Source organism: Cnephaeus nilssonii (genome assembly GCF_951640355.1).
Source record: "Cnephaeus nilssonii genome assembly, chromosome: 5".
Classification (NCBI taxonomy): Eukaryota; Metazoa; Chordata; class Mammalia; order Chiroptera; family Vespertilionidae; genus Cnephaeus; species Cnephaeus nilssonii.
In genome coordinates this window covers 1684877-1709587 of record NC_137076.1, presented here as the reverse complement: position 1 = coordinate 1709587, position 24711 = coordinate 1684877, and positions in this window count along the sequence as shown.

Here is a 24711-nt window from a genome sequence, read left to right as displayed (position 1 = left end):
GGTGTTGCAGTTTGTATTAATCTCCAGGCTCCTGTTGCTAGAATTTGCTGGGATTAGTGGTTGTTCTAGTGGAGTTTACTCCCCATATATATAGTTTGTTCCCCTTTTCTCTCTTAGTATCGTTCTTGTCTCTCTTACTTTTTTTTCTTTTCCTTTTTTTTCTGCTCTTTTCCCAAGTTCAGATTCACACTTTTTTTTTTGTTCTTTCTTTTTACTCTCCCTCTTCCACTCCTATTCCCTAATTTGTCTTTCTCTGGTGGTTACCTTTATTGGAGGTTATTAATATCGTGACTACAATTCTGTTCAGGGCCTTGTGTGTTGTGCCTGGTTGTGTTGTATTTTGTACCTTTAAATCAACGCCGGAGAGAGAGAAATATATAACCAGACATTCGGAGAAGAGAGACCATGGGGAGACAAAGAAATAGCCCCATAGGAAAGAGAAGCAGGCATCACCAGAAAAGGAAGTAAACAAATTAGAGGCAAACAACCTATCAGAGAAAGAATTCAGAGAAATGGTCATAAAGTGGCTGAAAAGGATGGAAGACAAATTCGACAATATGAGTAAGAACCAAGAGGAAATGAAGAAGAACCAAGAAGAAATGAAAAATGACATCACTGCTGTAAAGAACTCAATAGAAAGCATCAAGAGTAGACTAGAAGAAGCAGAGGACCGCATAAGTGAGCTAGAAGACAAGATGGAAAAAAAAATACCCAATTACAACAGCTTCTAGAAACAAAAATTAGAAAGCATGAGGAGAGCCTAAGGGAACTTCGGGACAACACAAAACAAAACAACATCAGGATAATAGGGGTACCAGAAGGAAAGGAAACGGAGCAAGGAATAGAAAACCTGCTTGAAGAAATAATAACAGAAAACTTCCCTGATATAGGGAAGAAAAAACCCACACAAATCCAAGAAGCTCACAGAGTTCCAAGCAAAATGAACCCCAAAAGACCAACGCCAAGGCACATTATAATTAACTTGGCAAACACCAACGACAAAGTAAGAATCTTAAAAGCGGCCAGAGAGAGACAGACAGTTACATACAAGGGAACCCCCATCAGACTAGCAACTGATTTCTCAACAGAAACTCATCAGGCCAGAAGGGAATGGAATGAAATATACAAGTCATGCAAAGGAAGGGTCTCAATCCAAGAATACCGTACCCAGCAAGGCTATCAATCAAAATGCAAGGTGAAATCAGGAGCTTCACAGACGAAAAAGGACTAAGGGAGTTTATCACCACCAAACCAGCAATGAAAGAAATGCTAAAGGGTCTGCTGAAAAAAAAAAAAAAAAAAAAAAAAAAAAAAGGAAGAAAGAAATGGGAAGCAAAGAAGGAACACAGGGGTATAGAATAAAAATGGCGACAAATAAGTGCCTATCAATAATAACTTTAAATGTAAATGGATTGAATGCCCCAATCAAAAGACACAGGGTAACAGATTGGATAAGAAAACAAAACCCATATATCTGCTGTCTACAGGAAACCCACCTCAATAAAAAAGGACGCATACAGACTGAGAGTAAAGGGATGGAAAAAGGTTTTCCAGGCGAATGGAAATGAAAAAAAAGCTGGGGTAGCAATACTTATATCTGACAAATTAGATCTCAAAGTGAAGGACATAACAAGAGATAATGAAGGCCACTTCATAATACTAAAGGGAGAAATCCAACAAGAAGAAATAACTCTGGTAAACATATATGCACCCAATACAGGAGCACCAAGATACATTAAAAAACTTCAGGAAGATATCAAAGGAGAGATTGACAGCAATACAATCATAGTAGGAGACTTCAATACCCCACTATCACCATTGGACAAATCCTCTAAACAAAAAATCAGCGAAGAAACATCAATCCTAAATGACTCACTAGACCAGATGGAATTAATCGACATCTTCAGAACATTTCACCCCAAAGCCACAGAATATACATTCTTCTCAAGTGCACATGGGTCATTTTCAAAGATAGACCATATGTTGGGACATAGGCAAAGTCTCTCCAAATTCAAGAAGATAGAAATCATATCAAGCATCTTCTCAGATCACAGTGGCATAAAACTGGAAATCAACTACAATAAAAACAACCCAAAGAAATCAAACACATGGAGACTAAACAGCATGCTATTAAACCATGACTGGGTTGCCAAAGACATCAAGGAAGAAATAAAAAACATCATGGCAACAAATGACAATGAAAACACAACAATCCAAAATCTATGGGACACAGCGAAAGCAGTCCTGAGAGGGAAGTTCATACCTCTACAAGCCTACTGCAAAAAACAAGAAACAATGGTAGTAAATTACCTAACCCAACAACTCAAAGAGTTAGAGAGAGAGCAACAAGAAAAGCCCAGTGTAAGCAGAAGGAAAGAAATAATAAAGATCAGAGCAGAGATAAACGACATAGAGACCAAAGAAACAATACAAAAGATCAACAAAACCAAGAGCTGGTTCTTTGAAAGGATAAACAAGATTTATGAACCTCTGGCCAGGCTCACCAAGAAGCAAAGAGAGAGGACCCAAATAAACAAAATCAGAAATGAAAGAGGTGAAATAACAACAGACCCCGACGAAATACAAAGGATTGTTACAAAATACTATGAACAACTCTATTCCAACAAACTGGACAACCTGGAGGAAATGGACATATTCCTAGAAAAATACAACCTCCCAAAACTCAATCAGGAAGAATCTAAACAGCTCAAAAGGCCAGTAACTATGTAAGAAATTGAAGCAGTCATCAAAAAGCTTCCACCAAACAAAAGCCCGGGGCCAGACGGCTTCACAGGAGAGTTTTACCAAACTTTCAAGGAAGAACTAAAACCTATCCTCCTCAGACTATTCCAAAAAATTTAAGAGGAAGGAACACTTCCAGGCACCTTCTATGAAGCCAGCTTCACCCTAATACCAAAACCAGATAAAGACAACACAATGAAAGAGAATTACAGACCAATATCCCTCATGAACATAGATGCCAAAATCCTCAACAAAATCCTAGCAAATCGGCTCCAGCAATACATCAGAAAGATCATACATCATGACCAAGTAGGATTTATCCCAGGAATGCAAGGATGGTACAATATCCACAAATCAATAAACGTGATACATCACATAAACAAATTGAGAGATAAAAATCACATAGTCATAACAATAGATGCAGAAAAAGCATTTGACAAAATCCAACACCCTTTCTTGATAAAAAACTCTCAACAAGGTGGGAATAGAAGGATCATACCTCAACATAATAAAAGCTATATATGATAAACCCACAGCAAACATCATACTCAATGGGCAAAAACTAAAACCATTTCCCCTAAGAACAGGAACATGACAGGGATGCCCACTCTCACCACTCCTGTTTGACATAGTACTGGAAGTATTAGCTATCGCAATTAGGCAAGAAGAAGAAATAAGAGGCATCCAAATTGGAAAAGAAGAAGTGAAGCTGTCCTTATTTGCAGATGACATGATATTGTACATAAAAAACCCAAAAGATTCCATCAAAAAACTAATAGACTTAATAAATGAATTCGGCAATGTAGCGGGATACAAAATTAACGCCAAGAAATCTATGGCCTTTCTATACACCAATAGTGAACTTACAGAAAGAGAGACTAAAAAAGCAATCCCATTTACCATCGCACCAAAAAAATTAAGATACCTAGGAATAAACTTAACTAAGGAGGTAAAAGACCTATACGCAGAAAACTACAGGACACTGAAAAAAGAGATAGAGGAAGACGTAAACAGATGGAAGAACATACCATGTTCATGGATTGGTAGAATCAACATCATTAAAATGTCCATACTACCCAAAGCAATGTACAGATTCAATGCACTCCCCATCAAAATACCAACAGCATATTTCACAGACCTAGAAAGAACTCTCCAAAAATTCATCTGGAATAAAAAAAGACCCCGAATAGCCACAGCAATCCTGAGAAAGAAGAATAAAGTAGGAGGGATCTCAATACCAGATTTCAAGCTGTATTACAAAGCCACTGTTCTCAAAACAGCCTGGTCCTGGCACAAGAACAGACATATAGATCAATGGAATAGAATAGAGAATACAGATATCGACCCAAACCACTATGCTCAATTAATATTTGACAAAGGAGGCATGAACATACAATGGAATCAAGACAGTCTCTTCAATAAATGGTGTTGGGAAAATTGGATAGATACGTGCAAAAAAATGAAACTAGATCACCAACTTACACCATACACAAAAATAAACTCAAAATGGATACAGGACTTAAACATAAGATGGGAAACCATAAAAATACTAGAGGAATCCACAGGCAACAAAATCTCAGACATATGCCAAAAGAACTTCTTCACTGACACTGCCCCTAGGGCAATGGAAGCTAAAGAGAAAGTTAACAAATGGGACTACATCAAAATAAAAAGCTTTTTTACAGCCAAAGAAACCATCCACAAAACAACAAGAAAGCCCACTGCATGGGAGAACATATTTGCAAATGCTATCACTGATAAAGGTTTAATCTCCAATATCTACAGGCAGCTTATGCATCTTAATAAAAGGAAGATAAATGATCCAATATAAAAAATGGGCAACGGACCTAAACAGAATATTTTGAAAAGAAGACAGAAGGAAGGCCAAGAGACACATGAAAACATGCTCAAATTCACTTGTTATCCGAGAGATGCAAATCAAAACAACAATGAGGTACCATCTCACACCTGTCAGAATGGCTATCATCAACAAATCAACAAATGACAAGTGTTGGCGAGGATGCGGAGAAAAAGGAACCCTCGTGCACTGCTGGTGGGAATGCAGACTGGTGCAGCCACTGTGGAGAACAGTATGGACTTTCCTCAAAAAAACTGAAAATGGAACTCCCATTTGACCCAGTAATCCCACTCCTGGGAATATATCCGAAGAAACTAGAAACACCAATCAGAAAGGATATATGCACCACTATGTTCATAGCAGCACAATTTATAATAGCTAAGATTTGGAAACAGCCTAGGTGCCCGTCAGCAGATGACTGGATCAGAAAACTGTGGTACATCTACACAATGAAATACTATGCTGCCATAAAAAAGAAGGTATTCTCATCATTTGCAGCAACCTGGGAGGAATTGGAGAACATTATGCTAAGTGAAATAAGCCAGTCAATGAAAGAAAAATACCACATGATCTCACTCATTTATGGATAATAAAGAACATTATAGGTGAGGCTGGGTCCCGGGTCCGGGTGAGGCCGTGCGCCCCTGGATCCGGGAGAGGCCACGTGACCCTGGGTCGGGGAGAGGCCACGCGCCCCTGGGTCCAGGTGAGGCCACGCACCCCTGGGTCTGGGGGAAGCTAGATCCCGGGTCCGGGCGAGGCCGTGTGCCCCTGGATCCGGGTGAGGCTGGGTCCCGGGCCCAGGAGAGGCCACGCGCCCTTGGGTCCAGGTGAGGCCATGCGCCCCTGGGTCCAGGTGAAGCTGAATCCGTGGTCTGGGCGAGGCCGTGTGCCCCTGGATCCGGGTGAGGCTGGGTCCCGGGACTGGGTGAGGCCACGCGCCCCTGGGTCCGGGTGAGGCCACACGCCCCTGGGTCCGGGTGAAGCTGGATCCTGGGTCCGGGTGAGGCCGTGTGCCCCTGGATCCGGGTGAGGCTGGGTCCCGGGTCCGGGTGAGGCCTCGCGACCCTGGGTCTGGGAGAAGCCACGCGCCCCTGGGTCCAGGTGAAGCCACGCGCCCCTGGGTCCGTATGAAGCTGGATCCCGGGTCCGGGTGAGGCCGTGTGCCCCTGGGTCCGGGTGAAGCCATGTCCCTGGGTCCGGCCGAGACCAAACCAGAGGGAGTCGGACCTGCATTACCACCATTTGTCCACCATCCAGAGCTGAGGGGTCAGTGCCGACATGTACACATAAGGAACTGGTGGACATTGATATTGGGTCTCAAAAGAACTGTTGGTCCAGAAAGAAACTCACTACAGACTGATTCATTTGCCTGTCAGCATAACTATTATTGCTCGTCTCACATTCAGTTCTTATAAGTATATCTCTAGTGACACATGATCTCGCTCATCTAGGGGAAATGATGAACAACATAGACTGATGAACAAGAACAGAACCAGAAACAAGGAGGCATCGATCGGACTATCGGGCCTCAGAGGGAGGATAGGGGAGGGTGGGGGGAGGGGGGAGAGATCAACCAAAGATCTTGTGTGCATGCATATGAGCCTAACCAATGGTTAAGTTCAACAGGGGGTTGGGGCATCTGTGGGGAGGGGTGTGGGATGGGAATGGGGGGATGAGGACAAATATGTGACACCTTAATTAATAAAGAAATTAAAAAAAAACAAACAAAAAAACAAACAAACAAACAAACAAAAAAAGAACATTATAAACTGATGAACAAAAAGATAGATACAGAGACAGTAAAGCATCAAACAGACTTTCAAATTACAGGGGGAAAGTTAGGGAGAGGTGGGGGAGAGAAGAAATCAAACGAAGGACTTGTATGCATGCATATAAGCATAAACAATGGACGCAAAACTCTGGGGGGTGAGGGCATGTATGGGTGTGGGGTTGGGGGGGCAATGGTAAGATATGTACACATATAATACCTTAATAAAAAAATGTAAAAAAAATATATTTTATTGATTTTTTACAGAGAGGAAGAGAGAGGGATAGGGAGTTAGAAACATCGATGAGAGAGAAACATCGATCAGCTGCCTTTTGCACACCCCCTACTGGGGATGTGCCCGCAATCAAGGTACATGCCCTTGACCGGAATCGAACCTGGGATCCTTGAGTCCACAGGCCGACGCTCTATCCACTGAGGCAAACCGGTTTCAGCCCGGGGTGAGGGGGGGGTCTTGATTAAAAATTTGGTCTATATTGTAATCGCTTTTGTTTTTTTTAATAAAAGGAAATTCACTTCTTAGATCATCGTTGAATTTGCATTCTCTTTTCTTACTCATTATGTTAAAAATCTAAAAAAAAATTTAAAATTATATTATAAATTATTATATACATATTGCTTAAAAACACAGTAAGTAGGTACATAATTACATGAACATATTTTATTGTTAGTTTATAAATTAAATTAATTTGATTGTTATAAAGAACTATATTTTAAAAATTATGTTAATCCTATATTTCTTTCTAAATAATAACAATACTAACTTGTATTATTTTTCCTCTGAATTTTCCGTAACATAAGTTGTAAGTGTCACTTTCAAGGCTGGCGCTAGACTTTTTGCTGACACTATAAAATATAAATAATACGAGGACTGTCTGCTAAATTCAAGAAAATTTATGTATTTATGAAATAAATAAATAAATTACTTACCTAAATTATCTGAAGAGCTGATTTGTAATGACGTCACTTGTTTAACTAGCTTACTAGAACACAGTACGATGTGTATTGTCTGAGAGACAGTTACAAAATGTTTTTGTCGTTGCCAATCCCCAAAAATGCCATTGTTCATTAAGTCCAAACAATGGTGGTCGAATTCTAACAACTGATCAACAATGCGAACTTTGATAAGCATTTCTTGATAATCAGTTCTCAACAATTATTTGTTATTATTAAAGTTTAACATTATAAAATTAACAAAAATAATATAAAACTCATACCCTGGCTAAATAGCCACATGGACGCCAAAAATCGTATATTCCATTCCCGTTCTCCCGCCATTCCCTAGCTTGTCTTGCATTCTTTCCAAAAATAGGGACGTTTTTAAAATGCCTCGAGACGTGGAACAAATTGTTCAAAATGGGGACTGTCCCGTCAAAAGCGGGACGTCTGGTCACCTTACTTTAGGGTGCCGAGAACAGAGGCAGTGCCTCATGGGCACCAGGTGGGGTGCTGAGAGCAGAACACAGTGCCTACCGGGCTCTCCTCAGGGTGCTGAGAGCAGTTTCAGTGAGTTCCGGGATCCCAGTTGGGTGCAAGAGCACAGTACAGTGCCCACAGGACTTCAGGAAGGGTGCTGAGAGCAGAGTGAGAGCCTAATGGGCTCCCAGCAGGGCACTGGAGAAATGGGAGTTTAGCACTGAGAATTCACAACTCCAGACTAGGGAAATATTTAGAAATGTGCATCATACAGTAGGAATACATGTTCCAATAGACTGAATATCTGAACAGCACAATTTTGTTCCTGAGAAATCTTGTTCAAACAGCTCAGAACCGAGTGTGATACTGTTTACTTTAATATTTCTGGTCAAAAGGAGTTGGAGTTTTGGAAAAAGGATTTGGTGAAACACTTAAAAATTAGTTTTCCTAGAGCTATAGAACAGTATGAAAGTATTGAAAACACTGAGAAATCAAAATGGTAGTTAGGCTAGTGTTCCAAGTAGTGTTTTAATGTGCCTTTAAAAAGCCGGTATGACACCCGTGTCAAAATGATAAACTCTCAGAGCTCAGAACAACAGACCAGGGGAATGTGTCAGAGTGTCTCTAGAACTCTTGGAAGACATTTTAGAACACGAACATCTCTACTGAATTTTGAAATACTGAGAATTTGTATTCAAAGCGCTGTGAAAGGTAGGATAGACTTTCAAGTGGTAATAATGGTTAAAGTGCTGGTATATATGTAAAAAACGCGGTTTAAACAAGTTGGAATTCACAATGAAGGAGGTTGAGACACTGGAAGAAAGGGACTCCAACTCGGGAAATTCACAATGATAACCTAGGTTAATGTCTAAGAAAGTGCTTGAAACACTAGGAATACGTGAATAAAGGGCCTTCATATCTGTAACATATTGTTCAATGACAGGGAAATCGTATTCAAAGATCATAGAACCGAGTTGGATACTGGTTGCATTTATATTTCAGAGACAATGAGTTGGCGTTTTTGATAGAAGCCTGGTTAGGCCATTAAACCGGAAGTGATGACGTCACCAAGAGGGAGAGGCCACGGGGGCAACCTCAAGTTCTCTTAGGTGATAATGATTTGGGCCAGGGGACATGCTGGGAGTGATGATGTCATCGAGGGTAGTTCTGGTATTAGGGTTAGAGAATTGGGGTTCGGGCTAGGGTTAGGGTTAGGATAAGGATTAGGGCTAGCTAGGGTCAGGCTCAGGTTAGAGCTTAGTTTAGGGTTAGGGTTAGAGGGTTAGGGACAGGGTTAGAGTTACAGTGTAGTACCATTGGGAATTCACAATGAATGAGCTTCAATCACTGGAGAAAAAGGAGTGCTGCACTGAGAATTCACAACTGCAGACTAGGGAAATATTTAGAAATGTGCTTCATACACTAGGAATACGTGTTCCAATAGACTGAATATCTGAACGGCACAATTTTGTCACTGGGAAATCTTGTTCAAACAGCTTGAACCGAGTGTGACACTGTTTACATTTATTTTTCCTGTCAAAAGGAGTTGCCGTTTCCAGGAAAAGGAGTTGGTGAAACACTGAAAAATTGATTTTCCTAGAGCTATAGAATAGTATGACAGTATTGAGAACAGTAGGAAATGAAACTGTTAATTAGGCCAGTGTTCCAAGTAGTGTATTAATGTGCCCTTAAAAAGCTGGTATGACACCCATGTTAAAATGAAAAGTCTCAGAGCTCAAAACAACAGACCAGGGGGATGTGTCAGAGTGTCTCTAGAACTCTTGGAATACGTTTTAGAACCCGAACATCTATACTGAATTTTGAAATCCTGAGAATTTGTATCCAAAGCGCTGTGAAAGGTAGGATACACTTTCAAGTGGTAATAATGTTTAAAGTGGTGGTATATTTGTAAAAAATGCTGTTTCACCAAATGGGAATTCACAATGAAGGAGCTTGGGAGACTGGAAGAGAGACAATCCAACTTGGGAAATTCACAATGATAACCTAGGTTAATATCTAATAAAGTGCTTCAAACACTAGGAATACGTGAAGAAAGGGCCTTAATATCTGTAACACATTGTTTCCTGACAAGGAAATCATGTTCAAAGAATATAGAACCGAGATGGATACTGGTTACATTTATAATTCAGGGAAAATGAGTTGGCGTTTTTGTAAGAAGCCTGGTAGGCCATGAAAGCGGAAGTGATGACGTCACCAAGGGGAGGGGCCACGTGGGCAGGCTCAATTGATCCCAGTTGATAATGATTTGGCCAGGGGACCAGCTGGGAGTGATGACGTCATCGAGGTTAGTTCTGGTGTTAGGGTTAGAGAATTGGGGTTCTGGCTAGGGTTAGGGTTAGGATGAGGATTCGGGCTAGGTAGGGTTCAGGCTCAGGTTAGGGCTGGGTTTAGGGTTAGGGTTAGAGGGTTAGGGACAGGGTTAAGGTCACAGTGTAGTAACGTTGGGTATTCACAATGAATGAGCTTCAATCACTGGACAAATTGGAGTGTAGCACTGAGAAGTTACAACTCCAGACTAGGGAAATACTTATAAATGTGCTTCACCACTAGGAATACATATTCCAATAGACTGAATATCTGAACAGCACAATTTTGTCACGGGCAAATCTTGTTCAAACAGCTAAGAACCCAGTGTGACACTGTTTACATTTATTTTTCCCGTCAAAAGGAGTTGGCCTTTTCGAGAAAAGGAGTTGGTGAAACACTGAAAAATTCATTTTCCTAGAGCTATAGAATAGTATGAAAGTATTGAGAACAGTATGAAGTCAAAATTTTAGTTAGGCTAGGGTTCCAAGTAGTGTTTTAATGTCCCTTTAAAAAGCGGTTATGACACCCGTGTTAAAATGAAAACTCTCAGAGCTCAAAACAACAGACCAGGGGGAGGTGTCAGAGTTTCTCTAGAACTCTTGGAATACGTTTTAGAACACGAACATCTCTCCTGAATTTTGAAATACTGAGAATTTGTATCCAACTCGCTGTGAAAAGTAGGATAGGCTTTCAAGTGGTAATAATGGTTAAAGTACTGGTATATTTATAAAAAACAGTGTTTCACCAAATTGGAATTCACAGTGAAGGAGCTTGAGACACTGAAAGAGAGAGACTCCATCTCAGGAAATTCACAATGATAACCTAGGTTAATATCTAAGAAAGTGCTTCAAACAGTAGGACTACGTGAATAAAGGGCCTTAATATCTGTAACACATTGTTTCCTGACAAGGAAATTGTGTTCAAAGAACATAGACCGAGGTGGATACTGGTTACATTTATAATTCACGGACAATGACTTGGCGTTTTTGAAAGAAGACTGGTTATGCCATTAAACCGGAATTGATGATGTCACCAAGGTCGAGGGGCCTCGTGGGCAGGTTTAATTGATCCCAGGAGATAAGGATTTAGCTGGGGGCCCACCTGGGTGTGTTGACGTCATCGAGGTTAGTTCTGGTGCTAGGGTTAGAGAATTGGGGTTCTGGCTAGGGTAAGGCTTAGGATAAGGGTTCGGGCTAGGTAGGGTTCAGACTCAGGTTAGGGCTAGGTTTAGGGTTAGTGTTAGAGGGTTGGGGACAGTGTTATTGTCATGGTTTAGAAAGGTTGTGTATTCACAATGAATGAGCTTCAGCCACTGGACAAACTGGGTGTAGCATTGAGAATTTACAACTCCAGACTAGGGAAATATTTAGAAATGTGCTTCACACACTAGGAAAACATATTCCAATAGACTATATATCTGAAAAGCAAAATTTTGTCACAGGGAAATCTTGTTCAAACAGCTGAGAACCGAGTGTGACAATGTTTACATTCATTTATCCCGTCAAAAGAAGTTGGCGTTTTCGGGAAAAGGAGTTGGTGAAACACTGAAAAATTCATTTTCGTAGAGCTATAGAATAGTATAAAAGTATTGAGAACACTATGAAATCAAAATGTTAGTTAGGGTAAAGTTCCAAGTAGTGTTTTAATGTGCCTTTAAAAAGCCGGTATGACACCCGTGTTAAAATGAAAACTCTCAGAGCTCAAAACAACAGAACAGGGGGATGTCTCAGAGTGTATCTAGAACTCTTGGAATATGTTTTAGAATACGAACATCTCTACTGAATTTTGAAATACTGAGAATTTGTATCCAAAGCGCTGTGAAAAGTAGGATAGACTTTCAATTGGTAATAATGGTTAAAGTACTGGTATATTTGTAAAAAACGCTGTTTCACCAAATTGGAATTCACAATGAAGGAGCTTGAGACACTGGAAGAGAGAGACTCCAACTCGGGCAATTCACAATGATAACCTAGGTTAATATCTAAGAAAGTGCTTCAGACACTAGGAATACGTGAATAAAGGGCCTTTACATTTATAATTCAGGGACAATGAGTTGGCGTTTTTGAAAGAGGCCTGGTTAGGCCATTAAACAGGAAGTGATGATGTCACCAATGGGGAGGGGCCACGTGGGCATGTTTAATTGATCCCAGGAGATAATGATTTAGACTGGGGCCAGCTGGGAGTGATGACGTCATCGAGGTTAGTTCTGGTGTTAGGGTTAGAGAATTGGGGTTCTGGCTAGGGTTAGGGTTAGGATAAGGTTTCGGGCTAGGTAGGGTTCAGGCTCAGTTTAGCGCTAGGTTTAGGGTTAGGGTTAGAGGGTTAGGGACAGTGTTATGGTCTCGGTGTAGTAAGGTTGGTTATTCACAATGAATGAGCTTCAGCCACTGCACAAATTGGGTGTAGCACTGAGAATTTACAACTCCAGACTAGGGAAATATTTAGAAATGTGCCTCACACACTAGGAATACATATTCCAATAGACTGAATATCTGAACAGCACAATTTTGTCACGGGCAAATCTTGTTCAAACAGCTAAGAACCCAGTGTGACACTGTTTACATTTACTTTTCCCGTCAAAATGAGTTGGCGTTTTCGGGAAAAGGAGTTGGTGAAACACTGAAAAATTCATTTTCCTAGAGGTATAGAATAGTATGAAAGTATTGAGAACACTATGAAATCCAAATGTTACTTAGGCTAAGATGCCAAGTAGTGTTTTAATGTACCTTTAAAAAGCCGGTATGACACCTGAGTTAAAATGAAAACTCTCAGAGCTCAAAACAACAGAACAGGCGGTGTGTCAGAGTGTATCTTGAACTCTTGGAATACGTTTTAGAACACGAACATCTCTAGTGAATTTTGAAATACTGAGAATTTGTACCAAAGCGCTGTGAAAAGTAGGATAGACTTTCAAGTGGTAATAATGGTTAAAGTACTGGTACATTTGTAAAAAACGCTGTTTCACCAAATTGGAATTCACAATGAAGGAGCTTGAGACACTGGAAGAGAGAGAATCCAACTCGGGAAATTCACAATGAAAACTATGGTTAATATCTAATAAAGTGCTTCAAACACTAGGAATACGTGAATAAAGGGCCTTGATATCTGTAACACATTATTTCCTTACAAGCAAATCGTGTTCAAAGAACATAGAACCGAGTTGGATACTGGTTACATTTATAATTCAGGGACAATGAGTTGGCGTTTTTGAAAGAGGCCTGGTTAAGCCATTAAACAGGAAGTGATGACGTCACCGAGGGGAGGGTCCACGTGGGCAGGTTTAATTTATCCCAGGAGTTAATTATTTAGCCAGGGGCCCAGCTGGTAGTGATATCGTCATGGACATTTGTTCTGGTGTTAGGGTTATGAATTGGGGTTCTGGCTAGGGTTCGAGTTAGGATAAGGTTTCGGGCTAGGTAGGGTTTAGGCTCAGGTTAGGGCTAGGTTTAGGGTTAGGGTTACAGGGTTAGGGACAGTGTTATGGTCTCGGTGTAGTAAGGTTGGCGATTCACAATGAATGAGCTTCAGCCACTGGACAAATTGGAGTGTAGCACTGAGAATTTACAACTCCAGACTAGGAAAATATTTAGATATGTGCTTCACACACTAGGAATACATATTCCAATACACTGAATATCTGAACAGCAAAATTTTGTCATGGGAAATCTTGTTCAAACAACTGAGAACCGAGTGTGACACTGTTTACATTTACTTTTCCTGTCAAAAGGAGTTGGTGGTTTCGGGAAAAGGCGTTGGTGAAACACTGAAAAATTCATTTTCCTAGAGGTATAGAATAGTATGAAAGTATTGAGAACACTATGAAATCAAATTGTTAGTTAGGCTAGGATTCCAAGTAGTGTTTTAATGTACCTTTAAAAAGCCAGTATGACACCCGATTTAAAATGAAAACTCTCAGAGCTCAAAACAACAGAACAGTGGTATGTCTCAGAGTGTCTCTAGAACTCTTGGAATACGTTTTAGAACACAAACATCTCTACTGAATTTTGAAATATTGAGAATTTGTATCCAACTCGCTGTGAAAAGTAGGATAGACTTTCTAGTGGTAATAATGTTTAAAGTACTGGTATATTTGTAAAAAACGCTGTTTTACCAAATTGGAATTCACAATGAAAAAGGTTGAGACACTGGAAGAGAGAGACTCCAACTCGGGAAATTCACAATGATAACCTAAGTTAATATCTAAGAAAGTGCTTCAAACACTAGGAATACATGAATAAAGGGCCTTAATATCTGTAACACATTGTTTCCTGACAAGGAAATCGTGTTCAAAGATCATAGAACCGAGTTGGATACTGGTTACATTTATTATTCAGGGACAATGAGTTGGCGATTTTGAAAGAAGCCTGGTTAGGCCATTAAAACGGAAGTGATGAAGTCACCAAGGGGTAGGGGCCACGTTGGAAGGCTTAATTGATCCCAGGTGATAATGATTTGGCCAGGGGACCAGCTGGGAGTGATGACGTCATGGAGATTAGTTCTGGTATTACGGTTAGAGAATTGGGGCTCTCTTCAGGGTTAGGGTTAGGATAAGGTTTCGGGCTATGTAGGGTTCAGGCTCAGGTTAGGGCTAGGTTTAGGGTTAGGGTTAGAGGGTTAGGGACAGGGTTAAGGTCACGGTGTAGTAACGTTGGCTATTCACAATGAATGAGCTTCAATCACTTGGCAATTTGGTGTGTAGCACTGAGAACTTACCAATCCAGACTAGGGAAATATTTAGAAATGTGCTTCTCACAATAGGAATACGTATTCCAATAGACTGAATATCTGAACAGCACAATTTTTTCACTGGGAAATCTTGTTCAAACAGCTTTGAACCGAGTGTGAAACTGTTTACATTTATTTTTCACGTCAAAAGGAGTTGCCGTTCTTGGGAAAAGGTTTTGGTGAAACACTGAAAAACTCATTTGCCTAGAGCTATAGAATAGTATGAAAGTATTGAGAACACTATGAAATAAAAATGTTAGTTAGGCTAGGGTTCCAAGTAATGTTTTAATGTGCCTTGAAAAAGCCAGTATGACACCCGTGTTAAAATGAAAACTCTCAGAGCTCAGAACAACAGACCAGGTGGATGTGTCAGAGTGTCTCTAGAACTGTTGGTATACGTTTTAGAACCCAAACATCTCCACTGAATTTTGAAGTACTGAGAAGTTGTATCCAAAGCGCTGTGAAAGGTAGGATAGACTTTCAAGTGGTAATAATGTTTAAAGTGCTGGTATATTTGTAAAAAACGGTGTTTTACCAAATTGGAATTCACAATGAAGGAGCTTGAGACACTGGAAGAGAGAGACTCCAAGTTGGGAAATTCATAATGATAACCTAGGTTAATATCTAAGAAAGTGCTTCAAACACTAGGAATACGTGAATAAAGGGCCTTAATATCTGTAACACATTGTTTCCTGACAAGGAAATCGTGTTCAAAGAAGATAGAACTGAGTTGGATACTTGTTACATTTATTATTCAGGGACAATGAGTTGGCGATTTTGAAAGAAGCCTGGTTAGGCCATTAAACCGGAAGTGATGACGCATCAACGTGGAGGGGCCACGTGGGCAGCCTTAATTGATCCCAGGTGATAATGATTTGGCCAGGGGACCAGTTGGGAGTGATGAGGTCACCGAGATTAGTTCTGTTGTTAGGGTTAGAGAATTGGGGCTCTCTTCAGGGTTAGGGTTAGGATAAGGTTTCGGGCTAGGTAGGGTTCAGGTCAGGTTAGGGCTAGGTTTAGGGTTAGAGTTAGAGGGTTAGGTACAGGGTTATGGTCACGGTTTAGTAAAGTAGGCTATTCACAATGAATGAGCTTCAATCAATCACTGGACAATTTGGTGTGTAGCCCTGAGAACTTACCACTCCAGACAATGGAAATATTTAGAAATGTGCTTCACACAATAGGAATACATATTCCAATAGACTGAATATCTGAACAGCACAATTTTTACACTGGGAAATCTTGTTCAAACAGCTTTGAACCGAGTGTGAAACTGTTTACATTTATTTTTCACGTCAAAAGGAGTTGACGTTCTTGGGAAAAGGTTTTGGTGAAACACTGAAAAACTCATTTGCCTAGAGCTATAGAATAGTATGAAAGTATTGAGAACACTATGAAATAAAAATGTTAGTTAGGCTAGGGTTCCAAGTAATGTTTTAATGTGCCTTGAAAAAGCCAGTATGACACCCGTGTTAAAATGAAAACTCTCAGAGCTCAGAACAACCGACCAGGTGGATGTGTCAGAGTGTCTCTAGAACTGTTGGTATACGTTTTAGAACCCGAACATCTCCACTGAATTTTGAAATATTGAGAAGTTGTATCCAAAGCGCTGTGAAAGGTAGGATAGACTTTCAAGTGGTAATAATGTTGAAAGTGCTGGTATATTTGTAAAAAACGCTGTTTTACCAAATTGGAATTCACAATGAAGAGCTTGAGACACTGGAAGAGAGAGACTCCAACTCGGGAAATTCACAATGATAACTAGGTTAATATCTAATAAAGTGCATCAAACACTAGGAATACATATATAAAGGGCCTTAATATTTGTAACACATTGTTTCCTGACAAGGAAATTGTGTTCAAAGATCATAGAACCGAGTTGGATACTGGTTACATTTATTATTCATGGACAATGAGTTGGCGATTTTGAAAGAAGCATGGTTAGGCCATTAAACCGGAAGTGATGACGTCACCAAGGGGGAGGGTCCACGTGGGTAGGCTTAATTGATCCCAGGTGATAATGATTTGGCCATGGGACCTGCTGGGAGTGATGACGTCATTGAGATTAGTTCTGGTATTAGGGTTAGAGAATTGGGGCTCTGTTCAGGGTTAGGGTTAAGATAAGGTTTCGGGCTAGGTAGGGTTCACACTCAGGTTAGGACTAGGTTTAGGGTTAGGGTTAGAGGGTTAGGGACAGGGTTACGTTCACAGTGTAGTAACGTTGGCTATTCACAATGAATGAGCTTCAATCACTTGGCAATTTGGTGTGTAGCACTGAGAACTTACCACACCAGACTAGGAAAATATTTAGAAATGTGCTTCACACAATAGGAATACATATTCCATTAGACTGAATATCTGAACAGCACAATTTTCTCACTGGAAAATCTTGTTCAAACGGCTGTGAACGGAGTGTGACACTGTTTACATTTATTTTTCCCGTCAAACGGAGTTGGCGTTTTCGGGAAAAGGTTTTGGTGAAACACTGAAAAACTCATTTGCCTAGAGCTATAGAATAGTATGAAAGTATTGAGAACACTATGAAATAAAAATGTTAGTTAGGCTAGGGTTCCAAGTAATGTTTTAATGTGCCTTGAAAAAGCCAGTATGACACCCGTGTTAAAATGAAAACTCTCAGAGCTCAGAACAACCGACCAGGTGGATGTGTCAGAGTGTCTCTAGAACTGTTGGTATACGTTTTAGAACCCGAACATCTCCACTGAATTTTGAAATATTGAGAAGTTGTATCCAAAGCGCTGTGAAAGGTAGGATAGACTTTCAAGTGGTAATAATGTTGAAAGTGCTGGTATATTTGTAAAAAACGCTGTTTTACCAAATTGGAATTCACAATGAAGAGCTTGAGACACTGGAAGAGAGAGACTCCAACTCGGGAAATTCACAATGATAACTAGGTTAATATCTAATAAAGTGCATCAAACACTAGGAATACATATATAAAGGGCCTTAATATTTGTAACACATTGTTTCCTGACAAGGAAATTGTGTTCAAAGATCATAGAACCGAGTTGGATACTGGTTACATTTATTATTCATGGACAATGAGTTGGCGATTTTGAAAGAAGCATGGTTAGGCCATTAAACCGGAAGTGATGACGTCACCAAGGGGGAGGGTCCACGTGGGTAGGCTTAATTGATCCCAGGTGATAATGATTTGGCCATGGGACCTGCTGGGAGTGATGACGTCATTGAGATTAGTTCTGGTATTAGGGTTAGAGAATTGGGGCTCTGTTCAGGGTTAGGGTTAAGATAAGGTTTCGGGCTAGGTAGGGTTCACACTCAGGTTAGGACTAGGTTTAGGGTTAGGGTTAGAGGGTTAGGGACAGGGTTACGTTCACAGTGTAGTAACGTTGGCTATTCACAATGAATGAGCTTCAATCACTTGGCAATTTGGTGTGTAGCACTGAGAACTTACCACACCAGACTAGGAAAATATTTAGAAATGTGCTTCACACAATAGGAATACATATTCCATTAGACTGAATATCTGAACAGCACAATTTTCTCACTGGAAAATCTTGTTCAAACGGCTGTGAACGGAGTGTGACACTGTTTACATTTATTTTTCCCGTCAAACGGAGTTGGCGTTTTCGGGAAAAGGTTTTGGTGAAACACTGAAAAACTCATTTTCCTAGAGCTATAGAATAGTATGAAAGTATTGAGAACACTATGAAATAAAAATGTTAGTTAGGCTAGGGTTCCAAGTAATGTTTTTTTTTTTTTTTTAAGGATTCCACATTTATTAACTCCTTTAACCCTCACAATGCTATAGAAGGCAAATATGTACATTTCACAAGTGAATTCAATTCTGGAAACGCATATAAGAAGAAATGGAGGGCTGTACATCACTTGGGAACTATTGCTCTAGGGTTCCTTCTAACCGAAACCTTCGTTGGTTCTTCTACCCATCATAACACCCATTTATACATTCTTTTATCCAACAAACATTTATTAATCATTATATACCAGGAACTGTGCCAAGAACTGGGGATACCAAGATCAATTAGTCATAGCTCCTATTCTCAAGGAGCTTCCAATCTAACAGAGAGATTAAATGGTATCAATTCAATGTGGTAAGAATTATGATAGCCTTAACTGGTTTGGCTCAGTGGATAGAGCGTCGGCCTGCGGACTCAAGGGTCCCAGGTTCGATTCCGGTCAAGGGCATGCACCTTGGCAGCGGGCACATCCCCAGTAAGGGGTGTGCAGGAGGCAGCCGATCGATGTTTCCAACTCTCTATCCCTCTCTCTTCCTCTCTGTAAAAAATCAATAAAATATATTTTTTTAAAAAAGAATTATGATAAATGTAAGCCCAGAATTCTATGGGTAGAGATTGGTGAGTGGGAGGTAGAAGATCGTGAACCTCATTAGCTATTCTAAGTCAGTTTTGACTTTATCCTCAAGAAGAATGAATAGGAGACAACCAAGAAACTTCAAGAGGGCCAGTGACTGATTATTTGACAGAGAGTTGAAGTTTAGCTAGAGCTGAAACATGAGAGCTACTCCATATGCTTTGGACACTACAGTCTCCATTTTCCTATCAGTGTTCACTTTTAGAGCTGCTTGATATAAAAACAAATCATTGATTTTTTTTTCAACTTTTCTTTTTCTAACGTATGCTTTCTATGTTAAAATTTTCTTTCAAGCCTTGTTTTAGTTGCATTTTAATAGCTTGGATGTCATATTTTCTTTTTTTCCCCCCAATTTTTTATTAAGGTATTATATGTGTACATATCTTACCATTGCCCCCCCCCACCCCACTCCCATATATGCCCTCACCCGCCAGAGTTTTGCGTCCATTGGTTATGCTTATATGCATGCATACAAGTCCTTTGATTGATCTCTTATCTCCCCCACCTCTCCCTAACCTTCCCCCTGTAATTTGACAGTCTGTTTGATACTTTACTGTCTCTGTATCTATCTTTTTGTTCAATTTTATAATGTTCTTTATTATCCATAAATGAGTGAGATCATGTGGTATTTTTCTTTCATTGACTGACTTATTTCACTTAACATAATGTTCTCCAATTCCATCCAGGTTGCTGCAAATGATGAGAATTCCTTCTTTTTTATGGCAGCATAGTATTCTATTGTGTAAATGTACCACAGTTTTCTGATCCAGTCATCTGCTGACGGGCACCTAGGCTGTTTCCAAATCTTAGCTATGGTGAATTGTGCTGCTATGAACATAGGGGTGCATATATCCTTTCTGATTGGTGTTCCTAGTTTCTTCGGATATATTCCCAGGAGTGGGATTACTGGGTCAAATGGGAGTTCCATTTTCAGTTTTTTGAGGAAACTCCATACTTTTCTCCACAGTGGCTGCACCAATCTGCATTCCCACCAGCAGTGCACGAGGGTTCCTTTTTCTCCGCATCCTCGCCAACACTTGTCGTTTGTTGATTTGTTGTTGATAGCCATTCTGACAGGTGTGAGATGGTATCGCATTGTTGTTTTGATTTTCATCTCTCGGATAATTAGTGACGTTGAGCATGTTTTCATGTGTCTCTTGGCCTTCCTTCTGTCTTCTTTTGAAAAGATTCTATTTAGGTCTGTTGCCCATTTTTTTATTGGATCATTTATCTTCCTTTTATTAAGTTGCATAAGCTGCCTGTAGATGTTGGAGATTAAACCTTTATCAGTGATGCCATTTGCAAATATGTTCTCCCATGTAGTGGGCCTTCTTGTTGTTTTGTTGATGGTTTCTTTTGCTGTGAAAAAGCTTTTTATTTTGATGTAGTCCCATTTGTTAACTTTCTCTTTAGCTTCCATTGCCCTAGGAGCAGTGTCAGTGAAGAATTTCTTTTGGCATATGTCTGAGATTTTGCTGCCTGTGGATTGCTCTAGTATTTTTATGGTTTCCCGTCTTATGTTTAAGTCCTGTATCCATTTTGAGTTTATTTTTGTGTATGGCGTTAAGTTGGTGATCAAGCTTCATTTTTTTGCATGTATCTGTCCAATTTTCCCAACACCATTTATTGAAGAGACTGTCTTGATTCCATTGTATGTTCATGCCTCCTTTGTCAAATATTAATTGAGCATAGTGGTTTGGGTCGATATCTGTATTCTCTATTCTGTTCCATTGATCTATATGTCTGTTCTTGTGCCAGGACCAGGCTGTTTTGAGAACAGTGGCTTTGTAATACAGCTTGAAATCTGGTATTGAGATCCCTCCTACTTTATTCTTCTTTCTCAGGATTGCTGTGGCTATTCGGGGTCTTTTTTTATTCCAGATGAATTTTTGGAGAGTTCTTTCAAGGTCTGTGAAATATGTCGTTGGTATTTTAATGGGGAGTGCATTGAATCTATAGATTGCTTTGGGTAGTATGGACATTTTAATGATGTTGATTCTACCAATCCATGAACATGGTATGTTCTTCCATCTGTTTACGTCTTCCTCTATCTCTTTTTTCAGTGTCCTGTAGTTTTCCTTGTATAGGTCTTTTACCTCCTTAGTTAAGTTTATTCCTAGGTATCTTAATTTTTTTGGCGCGATGGTAAATGGGATTGCCTTTTTAGTCTCTCTGTCTGTAAGTTCACTATTGGTGTATAGAAAGGCCATAGATTTCTTGGCGTTAATTTTGTATCCTGCTACATTGCCGAATTCCTTTATTAAGTCTATTAGTTTTTTGACGGAGTCTTTTGGATTTTTTATGTACAATATCATGTCATCTGCAAATAAAGACAGCTTTACTTGTTCTTTTCCAATTTGGATGCCTTTTATTTCTTCTTCTTGTCTAATTGCAATGGCTAATACTTCCAGTACTATGTCAAACAGGAGTGGTGAGAGTGGGCATCCCTGTCTTGTTCCTGTTCTTAGGGGAAATGTTTTTAGTTTTTGTCCATTGAGTATGATGTTTGCTGTGGGTTTATCATATATAGCTTGTATTATGTTGAGGTATGAGCCTTTTATTCCCATCTTGTTGAGAGTTTTTATCAAGAAAGGGTGTTGGATTTTGTCAAATGCTTTTTCTGCATCAATTGATATGACTATGTGATTTTTATCTTTCAATTTGTTTATGTGATGTATCACGTTTATTGATTTGCGGATATTGTACCATCCTTGCATTCCTGGGATAAATCCTACTTGGTCATGGTGTATGTTCTTTCTGATGTACTGCTGGAGCCGATTTGCTAGAATTTTGTTGCGGATTTTGGCATCTATGTTCATGAGGGATATTGGTCTGTAATTCTCTTTCATTGTGTTGTCTTTATCTGGTTTTGGTATTAGGGTGATGCTGGCTTCATAGAAGGAGCTTGGAAGTGTTCCTTCCACTTGAATTTTTTGGAATAGTCTGAGGAGGATAGGTTTTAGTTCTTCCTTGAATGTTTGGTAAAACTCTCCTGTGAAGCCATCAGGCTCCGGGCTTTTGTTTGCCGGAAGCTTTTTGATGACTGCTTCAATTTCGTCCATAGTTATTGGCCTATTGAGCTGTTTAGATTCTTCTTGATTGATTTTAGGAAGGTTATATTTTTCTAGGAATATGTCCATTTCCTCCAGGTTGTCCAGTTTGTTGGAATAGAGTTGTTCGTAGTATTTTGTAACAATCCTTTGTATCTCAGCAGGGTCTGTTGTTATTTCACCTCTTTCATTTCTGATTTTGTTTATTTGGGTCCTCTCTCTTTGCTCCTTGGTGAGCCTGGCTAGAGGTCCATCAATCTTGTTTATCCTTTCAAAGTACCAGCTCTTGGTTTTGTTGATCTTATGTATTGTTTCTTTGGTCTCTATGTCATTTATCTCCGCTCTGATCTTTGTTATTTCCTTCCTTCTGGTTACACTGGGCTTTTCTTGCTACGCTTTTTCTAGCTCTTTGAGTTGTAGGGTTAAGTAATTTATTACCATTGTTTCTTGTTTTTTGCAATAGGCTTGTAGAGCTATGAACTTCCCTCTCAAGACTGCTTTCGCTGTGTCCCATAGATTTTGGATTGTTGTGTTATCATTGTCATTTGTTGCCATGATGTTTTTTATTTTTTCCTTGATCACTCTGGTGACCCAGTCCTTGTTTAATAGCATGCTGTTTAGTCTCCATGTGTTTGATTTCTTTGGATTGTATTTATTGTAGTTGATTTCCAGTTTTATGCCACTGTGATCTGAGAAGATGCTTGATATAATTTCTATCTTCTTGAATTTGAAGAGACTTTGCCTGTGACCCAGCATATGGTCTATCTTTGAAAATGACCCATGTTCACTTGAGAAGAATGTATATTCTGTGGCTTTGGGGTGAAATGTTCTGAAGATGTCAATTAATTCCATCTGGTCTAGTGAGTCATTTAAGATTGCTGTTTCTTTGCTGATTTTTTGTTTAGAGGATTTTTCCAGTGGTGATAGTGGGTTATTAAAGTCTCCTACTATGATTGTATTGCTATTAATCTCTCCATTGATATCCTTCAGGAGTTTTTTTTATGTATTTGGGTGCTCCTATATTGGGAGCGTATATGTTTACCAGAATTATTTCTTCTTGTTGGATTTCTCCCTTTAGTATTATGAAGTGGCCTTCCTTATCTCTTGTTATGGCATTTACTTTGAGGTCTATTTTGTCAGATATAAGTATTGCTACCCCAGCTTTTTTTTCATTTCCATTTGCCTGAAAGATATTTTTCCATCCCTTCACTTTCAATCTGTGTGAGTCTCTTGTTCTGAGGTGGGTCTCTTGTAGACAGCATATACATGGGTCGTGTTTTTTTTATCCATTCAGCTACTCGATGTCTTTTGATTGGAGCATTTAGTCTGTTTACATTTAAAGTTATTACTGAAAGGTATTTGTTTGCAGTCGTATCTATTTTTGTGTCTGTATTCCTTCTTACCTGTTTATTTCTTCTTTTTACAGTATTCCCTTTAGCAATTCTTGCATTGCTGGTTTGGTGGTGATAAACTCCCTGAGGCTTTTTTTGTCTGCAAAGCTCCTGATTTCCCCTTCAATTTTGATTGATAGTCTTGCTGGATATAGTATTCTTGGATTCAGTCCTTTGCTTTGCAACACTTTGTATACCTCCTTCCATTCACTTCTAGCTTGTTGTGTTTCTGATGAGTAATCATTTGACAATCTGATGGGTGTTCCTTTGTAGGTAACTCTCTGTCTCTCTCTTGCCGCCTTTAGGATTCTCTCTTTATCATTTATATTTGCCATTGAAATTATGACATGTCTTTGTGTGGGTCTTTTGGGGTTGATCCTGCTTGGGACTCTCTTTACTTGCGTAACTTTTATCTTTCCCATATCCGGGAAGTTTTCTGTCATTATTTCTTCAAATAGATTTTCTAATCCCTGCTGCTCTTCTTGTCCTTCTGGCAGCCCTATTATACGCATGTTACTTCGTTTCATGTTGTCCTGAAGCTCCCTTAGGCTTTCCTCCTGCTTTTTAATTTTTTTCTCCAATTGCTGTTCAGATTGAGCTTGTTTCTGTACCTGATCTTCTAACTCACTAATTCGGACCTCTGCTTCTTGTAGTCTACTGTTGAAACTTTCCATGGTGTTTTTGATTGTAGCTATATCACTTTTCATTTCTTCCTGATTCTTGCATAAGTTGTTGATTTTCTCATCCATCCGATGTATAAATTCCACGAGCATTACTCTGAACTCCTTTTCGGTCATGTTGCAAGCTTCAGTTTCATTAATTTCCTTTCTTGGCGACTCCACATTTTCTTTCCTCTGTGAGTTATTTCGTTTCCCCATTCTGGCTATTACCAGAAAGCTCAAGCTTCCGTTTGCGTGGACCTGGGCCGTATGCTGTGGGGACTTCGCTCCACCCGAGTTTCACTGAAGTGCTCTGACACTAGGACGTGTGGCTGCCTTTGGTTGGTGGGAACCAGACTTGCCCAGGGTCAGTGTCCCCAGT